Genomic DNA, 14,973 nt, shown 5'->3' with positions numbered 1-14,973 from the left:
ATTTATTTTTCATAATAAGGTATTTGTTTTGAATATTCCAATTTGATGTGTGCTGGATAGATTAATATTTATATAAAAGTTGTTCTTACTTTCATCGAAATATTAGTGTTAATAACTGAATTGTTATTAACACTAATAAAGTAAAGACCGCTTCACTTTCTGGAACTTTGTAAGGGGCTAGGGTCAAATGTAAATCATGGCTGGTATAAAACTATATTTTGAGACCTTTTATCGAGATACAATTATACTTAACATAATGATGAGCTCAAAAATTCTTTTTGAGGGAGGGCTGTTTTGGGTTCAGTTGTTTGAGAGCTAGGTAAAATAATGGACTGATAAATAATAAACTGATTTTCTTAAGAAGGACTGATGGTTGTCAGCCATAAATTCGATTGCGTTTCTACTGCGTGTTTTACAAACATCAGCTTTCATATATAATAATAAAGTGGTGGTGTAGGATATAAATATTAAATACTACAAAAAAGGGAATCTGAAATTAAAATGTATTCCCCAAAGCAATTTTTGTTGTATGTATTTCTTCATTTTATGTAAATCTTTCTCATTGTCATTGCTTTGAACTAAATTTGTCGTTAAATAAGACAACAACAATAACTAAATATTCATACATAATATAAACGTACATACATGTGTATGTATATGTACTGTGCATTTAGATGACATAATATTTGTGTATTAAGTACATACAACAAAATTATGTATATGGGTAAGTAAACAGTAGACCTGCAGCTAAAAATATATATTTTTTTGATTTCATTTTAAAAAGTTCTAATATTATTATAATGATGACATCCAGTATCGGCTAATATATTATAACACTCTATGAAGAACAAGTGAGAGAATAAAGTCGGGAGTGGTAAAGTTTTATAAGTATAAAATGTGATTTATTTTTCATGATAAATCATTTATTATAGCTTGGTTCGGATTTGTGTACCCTACACCACCATAGTGGGTTAAAGTATACCAATCACCTCTGAATCACTTTCTGAGTCGATATATCTATGTCCGTTCGTCCGTCCATCCGTCTGTGTGCCTATGTAGAAGAAGCTTGTTCTACAGATCGCAATTTTCAAGATAATGATCAAATTTGGTATATCCTTTTATTTTGGTCAAAGGACGAACGCTATTGTAAGTGTTTCAAATTGGTCCATAATTTCGCCTAGTACCCATACAACCGTACCCCCCGAAAATGTTTATAATTATGTTAAATGTTTTATTATGTCAACAAAAATCGACAAAACTTATTTTTATAGAGGTTTAGACGACACTGCCGATTGTTGTAATGATCGGTCCTCATTCACTTAAAAACTATTGCAACACGATTGAATTCTACATAAATCACTTTGAAGTAGACGTAAATTCCTCTCTATTTACCCCTACTCTCATATGAGACCTCTTGTAGAAAATCTTTTTTTTTTAACAAGTAAACAAAAAGTTAAAATATTTTGGAATTAAGATAAAAAATGTTTAATTATTTAAAAAAAAAATCATATTTTCAATATACTGACTGGTGTAGGATGCCATATGGTAGGCCTGCGCGACTATACTACATTCTAAGGTAATTTACCGAGACAATAAGTCTGTTATAGTGAAACAGAGCAGAGTATCTGTTAGGAACAGAACCGATAAAACCCCAGACAGATAGAATATAACACTACAGTACAGCCTATCTGGACTCCCAAATGTTCCCGATATATTTAAGTAAAGAGGTTTTATATGGGGGCAACAGGAAAAAAGCTAGACGAACGGATGAAGGGACAAAGCTTAATAAACTCAGAAAGTGATCCTGAGACTACTGCTTAACATTAGGATAGTGCTGATACAAATTTCAGTACAAAACCATAATATCTACAGATGAAAGGTATAAGTATAATACAACAATTCCAATATTGAGAATGGAAAAGTACAAATTCTTTTTTATGAATCACCCTAATAAACACAAAACTAGTCTTTACCCCATAATAATAGCAGGTGACAGTGAAAATGTGTATATGTCCGAAATTCGTGCAATGGGCACATAGACGACTTTTTTGTTTGCCATTCCACTTTCTAATGCATATTTATATGTATGAAGATTTAAAAAAAAGCACAAAAAGTAGAAAAAAATTAAAGAAAAATTAGAAAAAAAATCTAAATAAATAATAAACTACACGTAATTTGTAGAGATTCTTATGCAAATTATAGTTTTTCTTTATTCTATTTAATTTACACTAAACAATAATACTGCCAAGAGTAGAAATAAACACACATACACTTAGAAAATTCTTACAGAGTTACTTGAGTGAGATGAGCGTTGACGTGCAGCAAATGAATAAATACCTAACTGCTATTGTATGTTTGTTATTTTTATATTTTTCTAAAATGTAAAACAATTTATCGATACTTTAAGGTATGACTATTTAATTTTTTTCTTTTTCTTGTTGTTGTTTTAAATTTATTTAACATTTTAACACCCACCCTACTACCTCTGTTGTAAATAGAACATGGCAAATTAAACACACTTTATTTTTTTTGTTTACGTATGTGTAGCATATAACATTTTTAATACGCTACATTAAAATGGGTGTACTAGGTTTGAACTAAAGTTTACAAATATACAAATAATGATTGAATTAAGATCTATGTTAAGACGATCAAGACATGTCAAGAGCTCAAATTTTTTGTAATATATTGATAAGGTTTTTTTGGTTTGGTCAACATCGGTTCACGATTTCACACCTAAAAGTAGTTTCTCAAATGTACATATAAATTGTATAGTGCAGTAAAGTTTTGCAAACATTCGAACATATTACCTTAGTCCCCATGATGGTTCAATGAAAATTCATAAATATTGCAAAAGTTCACCTTTAATTTTTTTGATGTGAGATTGCCCGATTTGAATAGAACTTCGATTTAAATAAAACTTTCATGGTAAAATATGACTTCTCTAAAATGACGTATTTAAATCATAAAATTTAAGAGATATTGATACAATTTTAGCGTTTGTTGTGTTTTAATCTGTTATCAAATTCCCCATGAAATCTTGCCAATTTGTTTAACAAGGTGTTATAAAAATAGAATTTTCTAGGCACATAAATGGCTTAAGAAAGTTAATTTTGAAAAAAAAAACTTTGTGTGTTTTATAACATTATAGTAATGTATAAGTTACGGTTTCCGTATATTTCCCCTTGTAAATTCACCACTTTTATCCTTATTATAAGAGGCTAATAAACATTTTATTAGTGGAACGTTTTGTAGTAAAACAAGTTTCCGTCAGCTTGATGCACTCGATTGTCTATATATAGTTCCACTTTCCGAAATTTTTCATTCCCGATAAATGTATTGATATTGAACCCAAAAAAGAACATAATAATTAGTACTCATATCAATCTGAAGCGGTTTCAAAAATACGGCAAGTTCGGTTTTCCTTAAATCATATACAAAATACCAGATTTAAAAACGGATCCATTAAGTAAAAGCTTTTATCCCCAGCAAAAATAAAGCGAAGTATTTTCTCAAGAATAACATTTATCACCACTTTTTTACCTTCTGTGAAAGTAATGAAAATGAATCCAATTTTTATTTTAATTGAAGGTATATTTTTCGTACTGAAATTGTTTGAATGACACCAATTTTATTTTGGATTTAATTGATAAATGCGTGTTAATATTTATGTTAATATTATTTGAGTCAAATTAGTTGTATTCTATAATATTACAATTTTACTTCCTAATAACTTCCAGAAAAGAAAATAAAAATTACATCTTGGGAATAAATCAGTGTAGTGAATTTGGAATCAAATAAAAATCCTATAACAAGCCTGTGTTAAAATTATAACTTCTTCAGGTTTATTTCAGTACTCCTATGGAGTAAATTTCACTTTTTTCTAGCTTCTTTGGAAGTTCTTTTATTGCTGGGTCAGGGTCAAAGCGATATTACAATGTATTACAATTGATTTGAGAATGCAGAACATTATATATAGGTTAATAAATACACATTAAAATTTAAGCACACATAGTGATATCATTTGTCAAAACCTCATTTACTTGGGGCAAAAATGTTCTTTACCAAATGAGAATTATATGTTAGAATGGAAATTTTAAATTAAGTAGGAAATGGGATAGAATTAAGTAAGAAATGATATTCAAAAATATTCTAGTACAACTCGTTCAAAAAAAAAAAACGTTTTCATATTGAGATTTGGTTCTGTTGATCCCGATATGTAAGGTAGAAGGGGGATCAATCGCCATAGGGGCACATGTAACAATGCGAATAACTTGAAAACAGAGTAACTTTATCACATCACGATTTTATCACATTATCAAATTTTGTTCTCGATTATCTATCATCTCTAAAAGTTTGAAATATTAACTTTATCTATGATGGAAGGCAGACATGATTTGTTTTTATTTTTGTAATTTTTTATGTTAATTTACTAATGACAAATCTACTCCCTCCCCTTGACGTATTTACCCCATGGATAGGGCGGTATCGCCGTGTTTGGTCAATGCGGAAAAGTTTAAAAAATATGTATATTAATATGAATAAGAAAAGTTCGAAAGGAATAAAACTAAAGCCAAGTAAAACAAGTATCCGAACAAAGAAAAAATTAAGAATATGTATTATAGTTTTAATTTGAGGCCGCCTTAAAAAAAAGTGGCGTATGGTCCCCATTCTACACTAATGTTTTTAAAAATTCTTTTAATTTTTAGGAATGACTAAAATAAAAAAGAAAAAATAAATTTAAATTTAAAATGCGATTTTTCTATCTGTGTGAGTATACAAGATTCGGCTTAACCGAATATGATACTCTTCCTATTTTATTATATTTTTCGCTTTTAAATTCCTCAAGTGATGGTGGTGGTAGTGATGGTGTCTCATAATTATGTTTGTTGTCGCTTCTGCCTCCACTATATATTTTTTACATTGTCTGTTGGACAGTGTGGTAAGCATAAAATTGCTCTACAATTATTTTGTATGCCACAAAATAATCAATGAATTGTACACAATTTGATGGGTAACTTGCAGACTGTTAAAGGAATAATTTCATTTTTTTGTATTAATAATTATAAGGGAAACTAAGCTATAGTTAATAATATAAGACTCCCTTTTAATTTGGAGAATATGTGTCCATATGCAAATTAGATCAGACTTGTTTGCTAATGATCAACAAGTTGTCAAACGTATTAGACATTCGACAAAAACAATATCTACTTTTTATAAAATAAAATTTTTAAGTTCTTTATAAATAAATGAAACTTTTATTCTTTGCAAATAATATTTTCATTACTTCAAAAGTCTGAGTGGAGATTACTAACCTGAACCTTCTTTTAGAATTGACAAAAAAAATACATACATATACACTTGTATGTAATTATACATAAAATATATGTATGTATATGAATGTGTAAATATATAAAAAGGAAGCCAACAAAAGCAGTTTATGAGTGTACATATCTACTTCTTTTTGCTCCATACCACATCCATATAGTCCAAGTTAACGCACCCTCTTTAAAGGTTCAAATGAATACACCACAACACGAACTCATAAATTTAAAATCATCAACATTAGATACATTTCATATTAAAGCAGAAAAAAAACGAAACAAAAAAGAAAACAAAATTTTCAACAAAACAAAAATACAAAAAGAAATATCTTTAACATAATAGATCTCAGGAGATGGGTGGTCTATGAACAAGAATTGCCACCCCTATAAGAAAAAACCAGCAAATAATAAACTTTAGTAAAAGCTCTTTTATAAATTAGTTTTTTGTTGTATTGTTCTCTTTGTAATGCTTAGGGGAAATTATGAAAAAGAAGCTTTAAAAACGAGTGAATAAAATAATTTAGTACAACTAATATAGAAAAACTTTTAAGGGGAATCGAAAATAAACAACTTGGGGTGGTGGTTGTCTTAGCTAGTGTGCTTTTACTACATTTAAATGTATAAAGAGAAAAGTTTGTATTTTAAAACAAACGTTATTTTTCTGTTATTAGTTGAAGTGTTTAAATTGTATTGCATTAAGTTGTATTGTTTAATTTCTTTATTAAAAAAATCCTTCTCTTTTTATCGTTACAGGTATGTTCTGGAAATTTATTCGAATTTATTTAAAATTATGTGTTTGGTAAGAAATGGCTTCAAAATAGACGTATTTAGTGAACACATAAAATCATTACAATTTATCAAAGGTTAAGTGAACAAATTTTAAATGAAAAATTGTTTTTTAGGACCTAATTCATAATTATTTATCAAATTTCAAAAAATGATATGAATAAGACAGTAAACCTGTGATAAATTGTTATGAGTACCTACAGCTCTTTATGTATATAATATTAACATCAAAAAAAAAATATTTTAAAATAAATCAACAGAAATTTTAGCACAAACTCTCGACTTGTATCTTTAAAACAAAACATACCATTAAACAAGTAAGGGTCATCTACAGTCGATATTGACGAATCTTAAATACTCATCACAATAGATTTTTTTAAGTTTCTACGAACATTTACAATTTAAATTTATTTTCTTAAATTTTTATAAAAAGGATCCCCATTTCATTGACTGTGATAAAAATAAAAACATATAGATTTTTAAAATTTTGCTGTTTTTTAAACTGAGGTCTACAAAACAGTGGGTATTATGCGTTTGGCTCAGAATCACTTTCTGAGTCAATTTAGCTATGTCCGTCTCTCTATCTATCCGTTGTGTATCTATGCCACATGCTCTTCCTTTCTCTCAACGACAAATGGACTGGATAAAATCAGTCCATTATAACGCCTAGACCCCATATAACCGTACCCCCCGAATTTTGTACGGTTCTTGTATTTCTACAAAAATTGGCAGAACTTAGTTGTGTATAAGTCCAAATATATACTGATGTAATGATCGTGTCTCATTTGACCCTAGTTCCCATAAGAAGGACCCGCCAAAAATGACTTTAAAGACAAAGTTCACCTATAAAAACTAATACCAATATCAAAAATTTTGTTTAAATATTTTTGAATTAAATTAAGTTAAAAATAAAATGGTTTATTATTACAAAAAATTATCAACAATTTTACCATACTGACTGGCCTAGGATATCATATGGTCGTGCATGCCCGACTATACATTCTTATTTGTTGAAAATCTTTAGAAAATCAATTTCAACAGACGGAATGAAAAAACTTACGAATGTGGATTTTTTAAATGAAAACACTAAGATTGCTTGTAACTCCAAACAATTTAGAGTTTTATATTCGACTATGCCGAATATAACCGTAGGCAGTAAATGGAATGCTCTCCTATAAACTATGTTGATATTATTGTGAAATTTTGGTTTGTAAGAAACTTGTTTGTGTGTATCGAATTTCGGTATATTCGATAATGTGCATTAATGTCAATTTCTGAAGCCGTCCTTATATGGGGGTAGAGTCAATTATGGACCGATTCTAATAAAATTGGGTAGAGGGATTTGTGTTCGGTATATAGATCTTTGCTCGAAAGAAACTTACTTATATAGAATTTCAGCGCTAAATTCGTATTTTGAATAATTGGCGTTAAAGTCATTTTTTGGAGGACACCATATATGAAGGGTATGGGTTAATTATCGGCCGATCTTCATAAAATTTTGACTTTTTTATGCCGAATTTCATTGTCATTTTAAAAACAGTTATGACTGTTAAAGCTGTTTTTCTGGTGGAAACTTGTATGGGTTAAAATTTGAGATTTTTAGCTTTATATTTATTTATTTTATTGTATCGATTTTTTAAATTTTATAAGAATGTTACTGACACTAAAAATGTTCAACTACTAGTTAATGGCAAAGACCTAAACTAAAAAATAAATAAAAGTACATTCATATAGTTGTAGTTTGAACTCAATAAAATTTGTCAAAAAAGGAACACATCAAATTCTCTGTTCACAAATACACTATAATATTTATTTTCCATTGTGTGTCCTTAAACCTAACACAATTGTCTGTCTGCCAAAAAAAAAATAATATATAAAACTAAAAAATCCTTAACCTTAGATACGCAGTAAATAAATTCAATAAAAACAATTTTTATAACAGTTGTTACGCGTGATATTTGGTTACTTTACTTGCATGTTGTTCACCAATTAGTAAATAAGAAAAAGAAAATAATAAAATAAATATTCTGAATTAAAGAAAAAAGTTTTCAACGAATTAGGTTTTCTCTATTGGACTAATATATATCTCTGACAACCCGAACTTTAAATAATAAAATTTGTATTAATTGATTACACAGGCTGTCAAAATTTGAAAAAGTCGAAACCCCGTACCAATTTATACTTTTCAAAATTAATTTTATATCTATCGCGTACATACTTCTGGGATATGAGATCATGTTTAAAGCTTGAAAACTTATTGTTTTCGGTATGTTAATAGCTCTTATACTATAGTGCTTTGTAAATATTATATATTGGAGCCAAAACTATCTGATCGATCCTTAATCACTTACTTATTCGATTTAACGATATCTGTCCATACGAAAACTTCAAGATATCGTGTTCTGAAGATGGAAAACTTAAATTCATTGTAATCCAATTTTTAAAAAATTTGTCAGTCTATGTTTTTAGGGAATAAAATTGGTAGAGCAAGATGCGATATATATTCACATTAAGGTATAGGATAAGCACCTCCCTTTTTATATTTCTTTACTATTACCAACAACTTGTGGTCAAACTTATCAACATAACTAATATATCCTTTAAAGTGTAGTAATTTGCTAACTAAAGGATAATATCATTTTCATAAACTGACTATGACAATGACTTTCATGTTTTATTTGGTAAGAAATAAACTTTAAGAAAACAACAATAAAATAACTCAAAAAAATACTATTAGACACGATGTTTTTTAATAAAGATGATGTGATTTATTATACGCATTACTTTCAAAAGAACATTTAAAAATATTCATATTCAATGTATTTGTCTGATGAACCAGACATTCAATGAAATATTCTATAAGAATGATAAATTTAAGAATTTGGAGCATTTAGTTTGTGGTAATACGATAAATGATTATATGTAGTTTATTTATAAATTAATTTTATTGAACTCAAACGAGTTATTACGAAGTATCCGCAGTAATTTTTTTGAAATATTTTTATTGAAGTGAACTGACTGACACATTTCAAATAATCGTAAGTAATTTCAAAACTAATTTGATTTTTTAGGTTTAACAGCAATGAGGATGAAGTTCGATAGTATTGAAAAATATTTGAATTCTAATACTTAACTACTGTTGTCTACTATCAAAAATTTCATTTTATATTTTTAAATTTATTACTTTGCCATTCAGTTTGTAAGCATATGGAAGGAGCTAGAGGTCTGAAATTTTACACCCAACATCGGTGTCTGATTTCACCTTATGTATGTATAAGTGGCCCCGAGGTACAGTTCAAACAGTCTTATTTTTATGCACTAAGAAGTGATTGTGCAAGATTTGATTCCATTTAAACTTTTTTTGCTCGAATATTTTTAAACCAGACCAAAGATATATTTTTTTAAGAATTATATATCCAGGGACTATATTCAATAGTCTCTATCTAAAAAATACAAGTTTTCAGGATAGCAAAAAAAATTTTATTTCGCTAGTTCGTAGATTTTTCTTTTTTTTTTCTGTTGTAATATATATTTACGATCATATCCTTAATCCTTATATAAAAAGAATTTAAAATTTTGTATTATTTGCAAAATTATTGTTATATTACTAAACACAGCAATATCTCGAAAACTATTATACCGATTTTAATATTTTGGTGAATTTGTATTTAGCATGTACACCTGTATTGCAACAAAAAATTATCCAAAATAATAGAGTTCGCAGCAATTTATGGATAAGATAGAGAGTTTTGCACTCAGAACTTTTTTTTAAGATAGAACAATTTTAACATTGCTCTAAACTTGCCAAAAATTTTTTTCTGAATCTTGGTTCGGAATCAGTAAAATTAATCAATGTGCTATAATAAAACTCGGCTTAGATCTAATAATACAGCAAACTGTGGACGATAGGAAAAATCTATAAAAACCTATAGTTATATTGATTTAAATTCCATAGTAGTTTTTACATAAAGAGCCTGTTTCTGATCTCAATATATACATAAAGTCCATCATATGCCCTCATAATCTTAATATACAATCTAACTTACACATCAAATTCAAATAACTCAAATAGGTATACATCCCTTTCTATAACTAAAAGAAAATCAGGTCTTTAAGATTTGTTAACCTATTTATTGTTCTGCATTTGTTTTTTTCCTTTTCGTTTCGTCTTAACATTATAAACCCAAATCTAAAGAAATACTTACATGTGTTTTTATTTAAATATTTGTTTCTTAACTGCCATTATAACAAAGGAAATATATATTTACGAAAACTATACTTCATTTATATGGAGGGAAAAAACGTGATAAACAATTGTTTTATTTTTTTTATATTTATTTCTTGCTATCGATAGTATTATTATTTTTATTTACATTAAACTGCGCAAGGACATAATTTCTTTTTTATTTTAAGTTTATACGAGTTTTGTATATATAGTTTCTTTATTTTTTATATTTCACTTTAGTTCGCTTTTGTTTTGTTTATATAATTTAACTATTAGTGTTTAAAAGTATTCGATTATTGGGTAAAGGATTAGTTCAGGTTAAAAACACACATTTTGTGGCAGACAAATTCTATTAAGGATGTATATGTCATTGAAAAGTAGTTCTAAATCTGTCAAACTGAAGCTTTTATCTTTTAAGATTTCAAGTTTTAGTTTGTCCTCGATGAGTGCTAGAAAATGTATCTCGTTATTGTTTTCCTAAAACTGCTCATTATCTAAACAGATAACCAACGTAGTAGGACAAAAAGCCTACTGAATAATTTCAAGATACAAACACATACAATTATATTCAAACGAAGAAGTTAAAACGCTAAAAAACTTTCTCTGTTAATGTTGTCATCAAAATTATATCCATATGGCTTGGGAGCGATGTTATTTCGGACAAAAAACATTCTAATGGAACTCTAATTGAAAAATTGTAAGAAACTGTGTTCAGGACCCTAATTTTCTACACATTGCATGATAATTCCTTTTATTGATAGCTAAACAAGATTTTCCTTCAACATTTTTAACGAAAATGACCCGATAGCAGCCCGGTAGCATTTTTTCGGATCATGTTTTTAACATACTGACCGATGCTTTAACGGACATTGCTAATCCTTTAAGAAACGTTTGAAGGTCTACGACCAATATTTCAATGTGTTATTGAACAAATAATGTATGTCGACTGAATTTTATTTGCAGATCGGCCTCAGAATGCAAACCGCTAACAAAATTTTAAGACAGTCTGCTATGTTTGGGAAACAGATTTTTGCTCAGTTTGGTCTATCGTGGGCCTCACTTTTTAGAACCTTAAAGATTTCTAGTTACAAATAGTTTTTGTATTGGATAAAGTTTTCTGGAGGCCATAGGGCAAAACGAATGAAAATCGTACCACCAAAAATCGATAGAATCGGGTAAAAGTCCTTTTTCTGGCTAAACTAAAAGCCCTAAAGCAAAAAGAATGAGTATCTTTGATCATTTTTATTTCACACTCGAATTTTGAGTGAAAACATAAATGTCGATTTTCTATATAATCTATAGGCCCTAGGTCAAAAATATCTTATATGGGATACAATATGAATCGATTATCATAATAATATGCAGAAAGATTTCCTAAGGAAAAGAGATATTGACCGATCCTCATAAAATTTCTGAAGGGGACCTTATAGAATTGGTAAGGTCAATTAAAACCCGACCCACATAAAATTTGGTAAATAAATTCGGAACCTTAAATATTTGTTCGTGTAGAATTATCTTAGAATCATGACAAACGAAATGACAAAATCAATATGAGACAAATCAGGCCCGATCATTACAAAAATTGACAGTGTCATTGAAATTACTATAAAACTAAGTTTTGCCGATTTTTGCTGATATACTAGATCATTTAACATAATAATGAGCCTTAAAGCCCTATTCGGGGGGTACGGTTGTATGAGGGCTATGTAAAATAATGGGCCTATTTTAACAATTTTCAATAACGTTCGTCCTTTCTTTCAAAATAGAAGTATATGCCAACATGTAGCATGCGCACAAGCTTTACATGGATACACAGACGGACAGATGGGTGAACAGACAGACGGACATAGCTATAACGAACCAGAAAGTGATTCTGAGTCGATTGGTATACTTTAAGGTCAGTGTAGGATCAATATTTTTGGGTATTACACACATCAGCACAAACGCATAATATCCTCCTCACTATAGTGGTGTAGGGTATAGAAATTGGATCATTTGAACAATTTAACTAATTAATCAACTGTTAATAATGTTAACTTATTTTGAAAAAAATTTTGGCAATAAATTTAAGATTTTATTAAATAATTTGTTACGCTATTGCGCAAAAATTTTAATTATTTAAATCTATAAACGAGTAATCATTTAACCAAAATAAAATATTATCTTTTACTCCACTAATAAGGCAGGCCAGGCAGGTATTAAGTACATATGTGTGGAAACACTACCACAACCCCTATTTAGTTAAATAATTTTCTTTAGTAAAATAAAATCAAAATATACAATAAAAACCGTGAAAAAACACATCTACCAAAACAAATACGAAAAAATAGTATACAAAATTAGTTTAATTCTAAGAATTTCTTAGACAAAAATAAAATTATAATAGTGAACTTTGCTTCAGTTGAGTTTTAACTCTTCACCTAAACAGTCAGTGTGTTCGATAGAAACGTGTTAACGAAAAAAGTGTTATTTTTGTGAAAAATATATTTAAATTGAAATAATTTAGTTTTGGTTTTAGAAAAGGTGTTTTTTTTTTTGTTTTACCACAAAGTGCAATATCCTTATGGAGTTTATAAAAAGTTGTTGCCCTTTGGCTAGTGTGATTGAAAGACACAAAAAATCGATAAATTTGCATTCATTTATTTGTTTTTTTATATATATTTATGTATTTGTGGTTGAACTATTGCGTGTGAGACTTTTGTATTGTGAACTGACCAGTTGCATGATACAAAATTGTTACAACATTTTTTTTAGTTTTCGTTTTAAGTTACAATTTCTATTTTTAGTATTGTGAAGTATTTAAGTCTTAAACATTTGAAATATAACACAAATCCTATTAGTAAAATATTTTTATTTAATTAATTATTTACATTGTAAGCGCTACAATAATTAATTAAAGTAATTAACCTATTTAATGGGGACATAAATATTTGAAAATGTCGGACGTAAATAAACTTTGATCTCACGACTAACGAAAAATAGTAAGCACAGGAAATATCTAGAAGATTGACAGTAGAAGTAAAGTTGGGATTGTTATTGAATGCAACTTGCGTGCAATGAAAAAAGCCGGCTGCAAAAAAAAAAGTTATTTGATATATGTCTGTACATGTATACATATGTTTGTATGTAGAATTCGTTGTTTTGAAACAAATGTAATAAGGATTTTAACAAAATTATAAATATGTATTTAATAAATAATTTATTTAATTAAATGGTCGGTCAAGTTCTATACATATTAAAAAATTAGAGTGTGTTTGTTTATATATACAAACATATGTTTGTTTAAAGTCTATTAACTGCCGAGCAGTAAGATAGATTTTTTCACATTGACTATAGGCTATAGTGCCACGCCTACATAAAAACTAAGCATTAAAAGTCTCATAGATCAAAAATTATGATATCTAGAGAATTTTAATTTTGTTAGGACAACTTTGACACCAATATATTACAATATGTACATTATGGACCAAAATGCGCAGACTTGCTATAGTGGGCGTGGTACCAAACATTCAATTATTGTTGAGGTAATTTTAAAATTAGTATAAATAATTAAAATAAAAATGTGCAAACTAACAATAGCTTGACTAACAAAGGCATAATGACTTAAATTTTGAAAAAAAAACAAAAAAAATTTCTTTTTGACATTCATGCGATCCATATGAATTAAAAACAAACATTTAAATATCTGGAAAATTATTTTTAGGAATTTTCATACAGATAACAATAAAATCCATATGAACATTTCGAAAAAATGGGTGAATTTTCAATAATAGGCGTCGAATTATTAATTTAATACTAAAGTTCCTATATTTTTAAAACTACAACAGACCTCAACCGTTGTACAACTATTTTTAATATCAATGTGAACATTTGGTTTAAGAATATGTAGACTATTGAGGCAATAGAGGCGTGTAAAACTTATATATACATCCATATGAAGATTTGTGGTTAAAATGGTCGAACCATTCATACAGAGTAAAAAATGTGTATATCTTGGGAACTAAAATAGCTAGAGTTTAATTTTTTCAAATATGTATATACGTATGTGTATTAGAGTGTCCCGAGGAACAGCCTCTTTAAGAATTCCATGTAGAAATACGACTCAATTGATGCGTACTTAGAGAAAAATAAATTGCTTTTCCCTACCAGCGATTCAAAATCCTGATCTCAGTGTAATTTTTGAAATATTTAAATAATTTTTCGAAATAGGTCTTAAAAATTCCGTAATTTTGAGCTGATGCGGCAAAAATAATTTTAAAATGTTTGTAGAATATTTTTGGTCCACAATATGATTTTTAGTGGATTGGTAATTTTAGCTCATACAAAAAAATATTAGTTTAGTTTTGTTCCTTTTTTGAATTTTTTACATTTTTTAATACAATAAAAGTAGTTTTGCGGACCAAAAAAACACTAACAAAACTTTTAACAAAAAAGTGGTTCACGGGACACCCTAATGTTTATATATATGCACAATTTATTTAGGACAAATAGACAAGAGTTTTGGGGTTTAATGATTTCAATTACAATTCCATTTAAAGTAATTATAAATGAAGCTTTACCAATTACAATTACTTTTAATTTGTAATTGAAGTTTTGCCAATAACAATTATTTGAAATTGTTATTTAATTTTCGTAAAT

At 28.1% G+C, this 14,973-nt stretch overlaps 2 protein-coding genes across 4 annotated transcripts in view; one reads left to right on the top strand and one right to left on the bottom strand.

Annotated features, from left to right (window-relative positions):
- Window positions 1-14,973, bottom strand: part of LOC111681976 (ras-related C3 botulinum toxin substrate 1) — a 211,839-nt gene that overhangs the window by 32,820 nt on the left and 164,046 nt on the right. The window lies entirely within an intron of this gene.
- LOC111681975 (basic salivary proline-rich protein 2) overlaps window positions 12,842-14,973 on the top strand; it is a 35,684-nt gene continuing 33,552 nt past the window's right edge. For 2 of the 3 annotated variants that reach the window (XM_046948890.1, XM_046948891.1), the window contains exon 1: window positions 12,843-12,858. The gene's annotated coding sequence lies outside the window, so the exon portion shown is untranslated. Of the gene's footprint in view, window positions 12,859-14,973 lie in introns of all 3 variants that reach the window. The other variant, XM_046948889.1, reaches the window with a different exon arrangement.

The sequence above is a fragment of the Lucilia cuprina genome, chromosome 4 (genome assembly GCF_022045245.1).
Source record: "Lucilia cuprina isolate Lc7/37 chromosome 4, ASM2204524v1, whole genome shotgun sequence".
NCBI classification, from domain to species: domain Eukaryota; kingdom Metazoa; phylum Arthropoda; class Insecta; order Diptera; family Calliphoridae; genus Lucilia; species Lucilia cuprina.
This window is presented reverse-complemented; position numbering and strand designations above follow the sequence as displayed.